This window comes from Protopterus annectens, chromosome 5.part0, assembly GCF_019279795.1.
Source record: "Protopterus annectens isolate FY-2018-M chromosome 5.part0, PAN1.0, whole genome shotgun sequence".
Taxonomy (NCBI): Eukaryota; Metazoa; Chordata; order Ceratodontiformes; family Protopteridae; genus Protopterus; species Protopterus annectens.
In genome coordinates, this window is record NC_056735.1 from 749,255,625 (window position 1) to 749,269,065 (window position 13,441).

General features: G+C 39.0%; 1 protein-coding gene and 1 non-coding gene across 9 annotated transcripts in view; both read left to right on the forward strand.

Moving 5' to 3' along the window:
- Positions 1-13,441, forward strand: part of GRIA4 (glutamate ionotropic receptor AMPA type subunit 4) — a 2,450,678-nt gene that overhangs the window by 1,148,667 nt on the left and 1,288,570 nt on the right. The gene's annotated exons all lie outside the window — the stretch shown is intronic.
- LOC122803005 lies at positions 11,333-11,435 on the forward strand. Its single transcript, XR_006365054.1, has one exon. It is a non-coding gene; the product is annotated as a U6 spliceosomal RNA (small nuclear RNA).

Here is a 13,441-nt window from a genome sequence, read left to right on the forward strand (position 1 = left end):
TATATCATCAGGGGAATGGATAGTGGGATTGTACCTGGCTGCATGCTAACATACAAAGGTATATATCATCAGGAGAATGGATAGTGGGATTGTACTTGGCTGCATGCTCACATACACAGGTATATATCATCAGGAGACTGGATAGTGGGATTGTACTTTGGCTGCATGCTAACATACACAGGTATTTATCATCTGGAGAATGGATAGTGGGATTGTACCTGGCTGCATGCCAACATACACTGGTATATATCATCAGGAGAATGGCTAGTGGGATTGTACCTGGCTGCATGCTGACATACACAGGTATATATCATCAGGAGAATGGATAGTGGGATTGTATCTGGCTGCATGCTAACATACACAGGTATATATCATCAGGAGAATGGATAGTGGGATTATTCCTGGCTGAATGCTAACATACAAAGGTATATATCATCAGGAGAATGGATAGTGGGATTATGCCTGGCTGCATGCTAACATACAAAGGTATATATCATCAGGAGAATGGATAGTGAGAATGTGGGATTGTGCTTTCTAAAATAAGAACTTGGCAACAAGCTGTTAAAAATGGGAAAGTGAGGTTGAAAAGGCCAAATATGCCTCCTTGTAGTCTTAAGGACAGCTTTTAAAATTTCAACTGAAAAGCAGATTGCTTTACTCAAGAGACTAACAAGGAATAATACAATGAATGCCTTAATTAAAATATGAAGATGTGGGATTCTTTCAATACTTTTTTAATGAATCTTGCAGATATCCAAAACATGCCCAAAAATATAATCTGCTTTGATGTACATATAACCTGAATATATGTAGTTTATGAGTATGAGGGTTGTCCTTGTATGTGTGATTAACCCATGTGAGACAACTTGTAGATACAACAAAAATGCTGAAGCACACAACCATGGCAAACCATGAAAAAAAAAAAAAAATGTTTCCCACATGACGATTGAGTGGTCACTGAGATGTTAGACAATCTGGGTAATGGAGAGAGGGTGTGGCTGGTTTTAGTTTGTTCATCATGCTGACAGGGAGGTTGTCCAATCCATTGGAATGCCAATACCACCTAGAAAGAGATGCGTCGCATATAGTGCTATTGGATGGAGCATGTGTTTTACTGTATGATGCCGCAGTCTGCAGCAGCCTTCTTAGAATGCTCATGGAGAAACAGATGTAAACAGAAAAAGGCATAGGCAATCCTAACATCAGCCACCAGCAGAGAGTTTAGACCAGGAAAAGGAAATATTCATATTGACTGTCATCCGACAGCTTCAGCATTAATAGCTCTCCCAACAATAATGGGGAACAAATAATCAACAGTGACAGTGTCATGATGGATAACAGACATGGGGAACAGAAAAAGGATTATTAAAAAACTGATGAATCCTCTTTTACTATATATATTATTTCAGTCAACTGTAGGAGAGCATTTCCATGGCAAAAATGATAGAGTAATTTCTTTTCCTAACGTAAGTCTGTATTAAAGGGGTTTATAGATGAAACAATGAGTACTGCGGCGGTGGTGCTGCAGTAGCGTTGTCGCCTCACAGTTAGACGTTGCCCATTCGATTCTCAGTTAAAGCATCTACTGTGTGACGACATGCGTGAATGGGCGTTCCTTCGTTGAAGGTTGTGCGTTAGGCCCGGCAAGCCAGCATGTAAAACTCTACTGCCAATCATTAGCGGACCAGAGTTCCGCTGTGGCGAGCCCTAACCGGGAAAAGCCGAAAGACACACACATAGATGAAACAATGAGTGTTTTTGAAGATGGATAGTCTTGCAGACACCACACAGAATAGCTTCACACAGCAGGAAAGATTTGCAGTGATAAATGATCCAGTATTATACAGGGCTAGGGTTAATGAATATAGGAACAGTTTATTACTCAGGATGTGCCTGGACTTAAGAAAGGCACATTACTCAGTGATACACTGAAAGCCTTTACAGGAAAGCAGGGGGAAGGAAGTATGATTAGACTCAAATATACTGATGGATGAAAGTTTGGCTTGTAGATAAGGATCAAAAATGGGGTTACAGCATGTACAGCATATGAGGTAAAAAGCAGAATTCTGTGTGGCTTAGTCCAGAGCCATAGACTGTTTATGGTGCGTACATTTAACATCAAGATAACAACAGGAGTTGGATACCTGAGCAAGCACTTGTCCTGATATATGAAGCAGGAATTGCAGAATTACAGAAAAAGTTCAGAGCTTATGTAAGACATGAAGCACTCATGTAATTGTACCAAACATTATAGGACTGTCAAGTTAAAGAAGAATGGAAGATGTTGCTGCCTGTGGATAAATGTGATGTGGCAGGAGGTGCTGTCAAGGAGGAAGAGCATTTAACTTAGTTATTTTACTAAATATAAAACATTGCAGTGAGTATAGCAGGGCAATGAAACAAAGTAAAGAATGTCCATGTACAACTGCTGGACACCACAGAATGATTTCTTTCATAATACCAAGTATCAAGGAAAGGGGCTACAACTTTCAAATCTATACCACTACTAACAACAGAGAGGGAGGGAGAGAGACCACTACTAACAACAGAGGGGGAGGGAGAGAGACCACTACTAACAACAGAGGGGGAGGAAGAGAGACCACTACTAACAACAGAGGGGGAGGAAGAGAGACCACTACTAACAACAGAGGGGGAGGGAGAGAGACCACTACTAACAACAGAAGGGGAGGGAGAGAGACCACTACTAACAACATAGGGGGAGGAAGAGAGACCACTACTAACAACAGAGGGGGAGGGAGAGAGACCACTACTAACAACAGAGGGGGAGGGAAAGAGACCACTACTAACAACAGAGGGGGAGGAAGAGAGACCACTACTAACAACAGAGGGGGAGGGAAGAGACCACTACTAACAACAGAGGGGGAGAGAGAGAGAGAGAGAGACCACTACTAACAACAGAAGGGGAGAGAGAGAGTTTAAAGTAAGTTACAAAATAAAATATAAATACAAAAGACTATAACATAGTATAGATAAAAAGTGAAGTTTGATGTAAACAGTGACAAGCAACATAAACACTCTTGCCTTGAAAGATGTCCTATACCAGCCTTATATACTCAGTTATATACAATAACTAGAATTTGATTACATTACGAGTTAAACACATGTACACATGCACACAACATAATTTCAAGGAAAGCCTAGTATTACCTCTCAGTATTATAGCCCTTTCTTGTTTCTATGGGAGGTACTTTCCACCTGTAAGAAACAGTCTTATACACCAACATTACCAGCTTGTCAACCACTGTTAACAATAAACCAAATTAAAAAAAATAAATAAATAAATAACTTAAGGTAATTTATAATCGAGCAGTCAGTCCTATGCAGAAATTAATACCAAGAGGTAATCATGACAAAGCAGTGTCCTTATCAGTCAATAACTAAATAACTATCCACGGGCATTTGGCATTAAATAATCACACTTTAAATAGCATTAGTTAATACAATCTGAGAAATTAGGTCTACAGAAAAGGTAAAATTTTGCACATAGAAAAAGATAATAAAGTGTTTTTACTGCCAAATGTCAAATAGTAAAAGACTGACTATGTCAAATAAACTCTGGCTAAAGTGATAGTAATTACCTAAATTCACAAATAAACAAGATAAGAAAATGAACTCAACTCAGAGAATTTTGAAATCTGAGTATCTTGGTTGTTTTTTGTTGTTGTTTTTCTTTCGGCTTTTCCTGGTTAGGGGTCGCCACAGCGGAACTCCGGTCTGCTAATGATTGGCAGTATTTTTTTATGGATGCTGAGGTGCCACCTTGATGCCCAACCTTCAACGAAGGCACGCCCATTCTACACATGTCTTTCGAATGCCACTCGACTGCAGGGAGGACATGCAGACTCCACACAGAAGGCGCTCCAGCTGAGAATCAAACATGAGAACCTCTTGCTGTGAGGCAACAACGCTACCGCTGCACCAACGTGGCTTTAACAAATCTGAGTATATTGGTACAACTAGAAAACATGGCTGGAAAATGACTGGAAGACTTAACATTACAAGGAGAGAGACAGCCTTAACTACCTGACACTGCAAGAGATGTTCAAAGATGGGTCAGCACTGGGAGATTTACTATTATAAAGGCAGCACTGAAGTAAATCCCTCATTTATAGAGTCAGTGACCATTAGACCACAGTAACTTATGGCCATGTGTACATGAGCAAAGCCAGCACTGAAGTAAAGTACCCATTTACAGAGTCAGTGACCATTAGAAAACAGTAACATATGGCCATGTGTACATGAGCAGTCTGTCTCACTCAGTGGTGAATACCAATAGCGAAACACTCTTATCAGTTAATAAACAGATAACCAGCTACACGCTTTTGAAATCTACTTAGCAAAATTCTTTATTAGAAGAAATGGAGTAGCTCAGTTTCAGTTTAAGTACACAGAAATATAACATATAAAATATAAAATATAGTAATCAACAGAAAATGGTGTATAGGAAAACACTGGCTATCCACTTAGCTACTACTGAATAACTTCTATTCAAAGTGATACAATAGTGTGTTTACCATTATCTAAATCTGCAAAAGACCATAAGTAAAGAAGATAGAAAATGATCTCACTCTCTTAAGTGTCTTCAGGAAGCCACATATAAGTACAAGAAAGAGATAATCAGTGAAACTGGTTGCCACACCCAGAGTTCCTAGGAGGTATATATATACATATATATATATATATATATATATATAGAGAGAGAGAGAGAGAGAGTCATTCCACCTGACAACTTGAGAGACGTACCAGGATGGCTAAGCAATGCCAGATATGTATTCAGCACAATAACTTCCATCAGATTTTCCAAACAGTTCTCAGTCAGTCAAAATTCAGGTATAAACAACAGACACAAAATTTAATACAAGTAACCAGAAATTTGTGGGTCAGCCTAGTTAAATGTAAGAGTGCATGGTTCTAGCTACCCTCTAAATAAAGAAAACAGTAACAGAATAAGTACACATTTCAGACTCCACAGTTGTGTGCTTATTTGTTTTAGATGTCTGCTGAAAAAAAAAAACAATTGCACATTTTATAAATATTTCAACATTTTACAGTATTGTGCATTTTTACTAGGAAAAAACCTGGTTGTGATTTTATATACAGTAGTCTGTAACACCAAGTACTTGTGCAGTAAAACAGGCCAAAGGATATTTTTCATAACAAAAGAATGATATAAGTGCTTTAAATAAAACTAGAAGGCAGAAATAAAGATTTCAGCATATACAATATAGATAACAGAATCAAACATAGGTGTAATGGCATAGGCCCAAAGTGTCTCAAAATAACATGTTGGTGGTGTGGTACTTGATAGGAATAAGAGGTTAATGTAGGGTTACCATATTTGGTTATACGAAAAAGAGGACATCCTGTCACTCACAACAAACTGTCACAAATACAAAAATAACAATAAAAGTAACTTCTGCCTTCGGCACCTCTAGCCATGCAACAAATTACAAATACAAATAACAATTTGGTGTGAAGAATAGAGAAGGTATATATAATGCATTATTTTATATTTAACATATTTAATTAACAGTTAGTTTATGTTGCAGAAATCAATATCCTCATGCTTCTTGGTTCCCCGAAAAATCTGACAAATCTGATTGAGCCTGTGCTTTAGCCCAAGCATATTTTTCGGAAGAACTAATTGCTTTCAGTAAATTCGGCTGGGTGCAGAGGTATGCATGAAAGTCTCTGCACAACATATGCTTAAAATTATGCTGCACAAACAGAATTCCTTTGATCGATTCAACCAACAACTTGTTCCTTTCCTTTGTCCACTAGCTTTGCATCAGTGAAAATACCCATGCAGTGTTTGAGTTAAGTGCCGGAATTGCAAAGAAAAACTCCACGATCACAATAATTTCTGAGAAACATTCCTCGTTCTTGTAACAACCAGTATCTACCTCCTATATTCGGACCCTATTAAAAAAACTGAAACCGTCCACCCTAGCAGCCGATCGTCTTTCAGCGGAATACCTACAAATAGCGTCTGATGTCATTGCCTATCCCATATCAATCTTGATTAACAGATCCATAACTGAGGCTACCATCCCCCCCATTTGGAAAATCTCGTACATTATTCCACTTCATAAGGGAGGCTCCTCCACGGAAACATCTAACTATAGGCCTATCGCAATACTGTCTCCAATAGCTAAAATTATGGAAAGGTGTGTTCACAAACAATTCCTACACTACCTCACCATCAATAATCTTCTATCTATAACCCAGCATGGTTTTCGCCCCCATCACAGTACTACCACTGCCCTTCTCTCCTTTGTTGACTCAGTAAATAGTAACCGTAACAAAAAACTTATATCCTCTGCTCTCTTTCTTGACCTATCGAAAGCTTTCGACATGGTTAACCACCAGCTATTACTCCACACCCTGCAAACCCTTCATCTCGACAACTTAGCTCTAAGCTGGTTTAAGGACTACCTTTCTGGCAGGCAACAAGCAGTCCAATGGCAAAATAGTCTATCTCACCTGCTCTCTAACAACATTGGGGTTCCACAGGGTTCCATACTTGGTCCCCTTCTTTTCTCTGTTTTTATAAATGATCTTCACACAGTCATCCCCAGAGCCACCTGCATTCAATATGCAGATGACTCTACCCTGATCTGCTCTGATCTATCTCTCCAGAATCTCCAAGCAGCCACCCAACAATGTTTTGCCAAAGTTGAAAAATGGTTCTCCGACCTGAAACTCATACTAAACCCAACGAAAACCAAGTTACTTCTATTTTTCCCCTCATCTACCACTCCCCTAGCACAAGAACCCCAACCTGCTAATCCTAGGACCTTTTTTGTGGAATCCTTTAATGGCACCATCATTGAGCCTGTCTCCTATACCAAGCTACTAGGTGTCACTATTGACCACAAGCTTAAATTTGATATGCACATTGCCCAAACCATTAAGTCAGTTAACAAGAAACTAGGCTCAATGTACAGAATCAAGAACTTTCTTACTCCTCATGCAAAATTAACCATTGCTTGTACTCATCTCCTTTCCACCCTACTATATGCCTCCCCGATATTTTCCTTCCTCAATAAACGTGAGCTCAATAACCTCTCTACTACCTACCATCATATTGCAAGATTCATAACAGGTACACCCTATCGTACCCACCATTGCCTCAACCTCAAGATACTTGGCTGGTTAGAACTGCCCAATCTTCTTAAATTAAATCAACTCACGGAAGCATTTAAAATAATTAATCAACCTGAGAAAACCCCCTCGCTGAGCAAAATCCTGACCCCCTACACCAACTTAAGTTGCCTTCGATCTTCAAACAGTATTCAGGTATTAACCATCAAATCTAATAACTTGGGCGGCGATGCTCTTTATGCTAACTCCATTGGAAAACAATGGAATTCCCTTCCCAACAACCTAAGGCTCATGACTTCACTCAATCTATTCAAAAATAATCTCAGAGAATTACTTAAGTCTCACTGGTTATGCCCATGTCTTAACCCAGATTAATTCCTACAGGTCTCACAGTATCTTTTCTCTCTTCTTCCTCTCAAGTTATTAACCAGCATTTCACTATCTCCACATGTACCCATGTCATGTGACCAACTCAACAAATGATTTGTTCAAACTATTAACATGTATATGAAGATGTCTTATTGTGTTATTATGTTACTAATGTAGTTATTTTTATCTAATTGTAGTGTGATACTTTTTTTAATACTGGGAGCTTTTCTCCCCGGGCCTCTACTGAAAAAGGATATGTATCCAGCTAGACTAGCCCGGTCAACAAATGTAAAATAAATAAATAAATAAATAAATAAACTTTTGAAATATTTCACCCATCTCTCATGAGCCAGAATCTCTTTGAAGTCTTCCTCGTGAAGATTAGCCTCAACAAATTTCTTCAAATTGCAAAATTGATCAAAACATTTGGAATTGTCAACATGCACGCCCTCTTCTCTGACATATAATACAGTTTGTTCCACTTCATTCCAACTTGGAATTTCAATTAATGTCATCCATGCAAATCTACTGAACTCCTCCATTGGTTCGGTCCATATTTCCAGATACTCTAGACACGTTCTATACATTGTGGCCACTTGTGTACAGAAAGCATCACAACAGTCTTCTAGTCCATCTTTACACAACTTCGCTAACAGTTCTTTCACCTTAAGTGACATGAACCTGTCTTGCGCATGGCATTTGGGAACAGTGTGAACAGATTTCAGGCAGTGTGTAACCTCTAGCAACGAGTTGTTTTCACATTCAATTTCTTCAATGTGCGAATGAAATACACTCATCAATGAATGCACGTGCCAAAGGTAAACTTCACCCATATCATTTTCAAAGAACTTTCGTATTACAATAGGCAGACTTTTTTGAGACAAGAAAAAAGACTTTAAAGCGGGAAACATCTGCAACAGCCACTGAATGCCTGGAAATAATGACAACCATCTAGTTTTGCTGTGGTAAAGCAGCTAACGATACTCCACCTCAACAAATACACAATAGTCTTTCAGTTGTTCAGTTTGAATGGTGTAAATTGAAAAGCAGTACATTTTCAGAAGTATCGACTCAATGTCAGCATCAAGTGTGTCAGCACCATGCTGCATGCAGTTGTTTAGTATATGTGCTGGACAGCCAACTCCAACTAACGCTCCACTCTTTTTCATCTTCTTCAAATTAGTAAAGACATTATAGCCATCAGCTCCACGCCTGACACCGCCAAAATTAGTATTGCAGTTATCTCCCGTGAAGGCAATACATTTCTGAAATAAGTGGTGCTTGTCTAAACTGCCCTTAACGCATCTGAAAATTGTATCTGCAGTTTCATTAGGGGTGCTGTGAACATCCACAAGTTTCGACTGCAAGCCACCTTTTTTCCAGTCAAAATACTGTAAAAGGATCGGAAATAACTTCAGAGAACCATGATTGCTACCATCCGTTGCGACTCCACAGTAATGTATATGGTTAAGTGCTTTCTCCACCAAGTCGACAGAATGTGGAGCTAGGACAGAGTTGACAATTGCTTCCATTTTAGTCCAGGCACACAAAACTCTTTGTGCAATGTCAGAGTTGGGTAATATTGTTTTCAACACGCCACAACTGCTGTTCATCGACTTGTAACTATGATGATGCTTAACGGCATGAAATGACAGAGTTCCTTCAGCCGCTGACACTGATTCATCAATTTTTGAACCAGGTGTTACAAAAAAATTGGTGATTTTTGAGGATAAACTTTCTCCTTGAACATTTTTAACATGCTTCGGGGTGCTTATATGTGCATTCAAATCAAGTACACCCTTATTTGCAACAGAAATGAAAGTTCCACCACCACATGTCATGCATTCTGCTTCCCATTCATATCGACCTGCATGAAAACATGTGTACTTGGCCTTCATGTTTCGGCATTTTCATGGGCTGAACTTTGTTAAATTTCAAGTCTTCAAGCTGATGATGCAATTCACTTTTACTAATGATAACAAAAGAAAAGAATGGGGAGACAAAGGCTCAAAAATCAGGTCAGATATTAAATAACGCTCGTGTAAACTTACAAAACATGTTATTCTAGCAATTTTCTATTAGCATAAAAGTTCTGAAGGAGATGAAGCATTTAGCAAGTCTCTAGCATTATTTAGTGACTTCAATCCTCAAAGTTTTGCCAGAAAAAAAGAAACATTATGAGGAAATAAACCACAAATGAAAAAAAATGGACATTCTGAGAAATTCTGTGAAGTGAGATACTTCCTTCCCTTTTGTTTTACTAAGAGTTTTAAAAAATATTTTGGAAAATACCACTCACCCGGAAAGCCAAGTTCTGAAGGGTAAACTTTCTTAATCCAACCTTTTTCTACTTAGGCTTGTCCCTTTCATTGCCCTGTGTCAAATACTGTTTGCAAAACTGTGACGTTCATGGTGCGATGCTAGTGAACTACTTTTGGAGTGTATGAGGCGGCTGGGTGAGGATTTGGGCGATTGCATTTGCTTTGTTGTATAATATTTGAGCGGTTGATTGCTCTGGCACCCTGCTTAAGAACAAAATGCGAGTATTTGAGTTGTCAGTGAAGCATAACGGCGAACGATGGCTCTCAACCAGTCTGGGATAAATCTCACCAGAATCGGGAACAAACCCATGAATAATTAGGGACACTTGTAAAGTATTAGTAATGTTAACCTGAAATATTGACAGACTGGCTTGGAGAATGTCAATTAATATACATTTTTGAAGTAAAAGATGTCTATAACTCGGCAATGTTGTACTATACTAGTTCACCGGATGGAAAATAGGAAGCACCGGGGGAGGGGGTGATGTCCCATTTATGTTATGGTACTGGTATGGTATCAGAGAAGAAGTTTTTTTCAACTTTATACTCATGAGAGCTGAGTGGTAGGTAATAAGTCAGTCTGTGGAATGTGCTAAGCTCATAGTATATATAGTCTAGACTATAAAATAATAAAGCAAAGTTAACTTAACAGCTCACATTTATTTCTAATGAAGAAAATAGTTTACATCATTGCCAAGTTCTTATGTCTTCATATCTATGGATCTAGAATTGATAAAGAAATCTCTACAGATCACTATATTTAGTTATCAGTGAAGTTTGTAAATCTCAGGCAGTGCATACAACAGAAGTGTAAGATGTAAACAAACTGGGTATATTGCACAAATGGGTATGGCTGTTTCACAGCAATACAAATGAAAATTACAAAATAAGGCAGATTCATTTATCAGACAAAAGACTTTGTGCAGATAAACACATGCCTGTTTACAGAGTCATTCTGAAATTAACTTCACAACCAGTCTGTGCAGAATTCTTATGTTCGGTGTTTAAGTCGTTGCAACATCAACAGGATCACATAAGACAGTCCAACAGGGAGCAGCTGGATAAAACAGTTCATGCATAATGCATGACATGAGCCTTAACTTTGTGGATTTCCTTTCATACTAGTTCTGGTCCAATGGGTCTGGACAAGTCAGACACAACCAGTGCTTTTCAATGTGGACAATAATTTGGCAGAACTGGAGCAGGTCTTCACTTAATCTTCAACTGCAAAGGATTGCTTGGCTTCCAGATCTCATCTAAGGAAAATTCCAGTAAGAAGTGTAGACAATATGATTACTTTCCAAGTCATTTACTTGTTTGTTACTGGTAGGTGAGCTGGCCCAAAGATTATTTTTTTAGCCATGACAGAGGGCAAAGGCATACCAAAGTAGATCAGAATTTTGGCGTTACATTTATATGGGCATAGCTAACACACAAGGTTGTATGTGTATGTGTGTGTGTGTGTGTGTGTGTGTGTGTGTGTGTGTGTGTGTGTGTGTGTGTGCGCTTTCAAAGTAGATAGTACAACAAATAAAAGACACTCTTGAAACAATACAGAGATGGTTAACATGGACCCTGTGCAAGAATAATAATGAATTTCATGAAGCATCCCATATTTATCTCTACCTGCTCCAACTATAGTGCTAAATTTAAGAAAAAACCTTTATGGCGGACTGTTCATATTGATAAAATGGTGGACTATTCATACTGAAAAGCTATTAGCAAAAGAAAGAAAATAATCAAGTCATATAATAAATCTCCATCTCAGCATGTCAAAAAAGAACTAAAAATCGCTATCAAAACTCTTAAATGTACCATTAGAAGGTATAAAGTTGAGTATGAGGTTAGTGTATATATTTCCTCCAAAGGTAATTGTTATAAACCCTTCTTTAGCTATATCAAAAAGCTAAGAAGTCTCTGTTTCATACAGACTCCTCAGACGTGACCTTTGTCTGGCAAACGAGGCGAACTCAGACCCCACCTTGTTGAGACTGCTGCATATCCGCAAGCCACGCTCCACTCGAGTAACCCATACACGTGGCCTTGGCCTTATCTGTGATATCAACAGGACTTGTTGGCAGGACAGATTTGTGTCCCAGAGATACCCCCATCTGTGGAATAGACTCTCTCTTCACATCAAGCGTACTACCGCTTTACTCCTTTTTAATTGCAACCCGGATCACTGGATGGGAAACAGAAAATGCACCCTGGGATTCCACCCAAGTCCCTGTTGGACAGGGGCAATGGATGCTGACTTGTCTAAACATGGGCTAAACTCTTGCCTAGGCTTATAAGGGCCTCAGGTCCAATAGCCTAGTAACTTCCTATGATCATATAATACAGCATTGTTACCTTTCCCAGTTCACCATACTGAAATGTATTAGTTGTGGAATGCTTCAACACATCTCAGATTATGAACTTTGCAATATGCATGATTCATTAAGCAACTAGACTCTACACTTATGTCCAGCCCCTCTTCTATTCCCCCTTATGGCTTCCCCATATTAATACTAACATTCCCAACCTACTTAACTTAACCATTCCTCTTCCTGTACTCCCCACAAGTATGTTCTAGCAGTTCCCAATATATCATTTACCTAATACAACTATGCTATACTACTTTTGTCTAACTCTTTTCATCCTTTGTCAGTCAGGGACATCGAATGTCTTAAACCACCTATGTTTTCCACCTGCTTTATATCATGACTACTGGCTACTACTGTGTCCCCTTTAGAACTGTCTGTCTATAATTTTGTATTCTCTGAGCTTTTCACCTTGGGCCAGTGGTGAAAAAGGGCTCTCTGCCCAGTTGGACTTCCCCAGTTAACAAATGTCAACAAATTAATAAATAAATGTCTCTTTCTTTCTCAAGAGTTCATTTTTCTCCCAACACATTTATCTTCACTTTCCCATGCATAAAAAGAAAATGGCTTCACTGTTTCTTCCCCTCTGTAGCATTCCTTTCCTATTCAGTTTCCTCCATATACACAGTGTTGGGTATGAATTAAATCTCATGACATTTTCTTTTTAAAAAAGTCACAAATGTATGTAAATCATTCATTCTTGGAGTATGTGTTAATCTAGTTCATTAAACCTGCTGGGAAGAGACAGGAATGGAAAGCGCTAGCTGCTAGACTGCCTTTCTCAGAGGGAGGTGAACTGTGCAAGAGACCAGGAAGCAAAAAATTGGTACCTCGGAGTCCTCAGACCCTGTCAGCTTCCTCACTTAAAAGATTCTTCTTCCTTACAAGCATCAGCGTGCTCCTGCTTTGATGAAACAGCCTTAGCAGCAGTCAGCGCCTCCTTGGTGCGCAGCTCCATCTCTCAGCGAATGGGAGAATTGCTACAGTACAGCATGTGACTAGACGGGCACGTGCAATGGAAATAATACCTGAAAATGCGCAGGAGCATGCACTCCTATGGGTTGTAGCGCAAAACACAGACAAATCGCAGAATTTATAAAAAACGCCCAGACAGGAGCACAAAAAGAGGACATGTCCGGGGAAACCCGGGCATATGCTAAGCCTAGGTTAGTGGTAAAGGTACATGTTAGCATGATAACATGTTGACAAGACCAAAAAAGGAATAGAGGTCAAGAGAAATTACTTTATGAGTATAAACTAGTA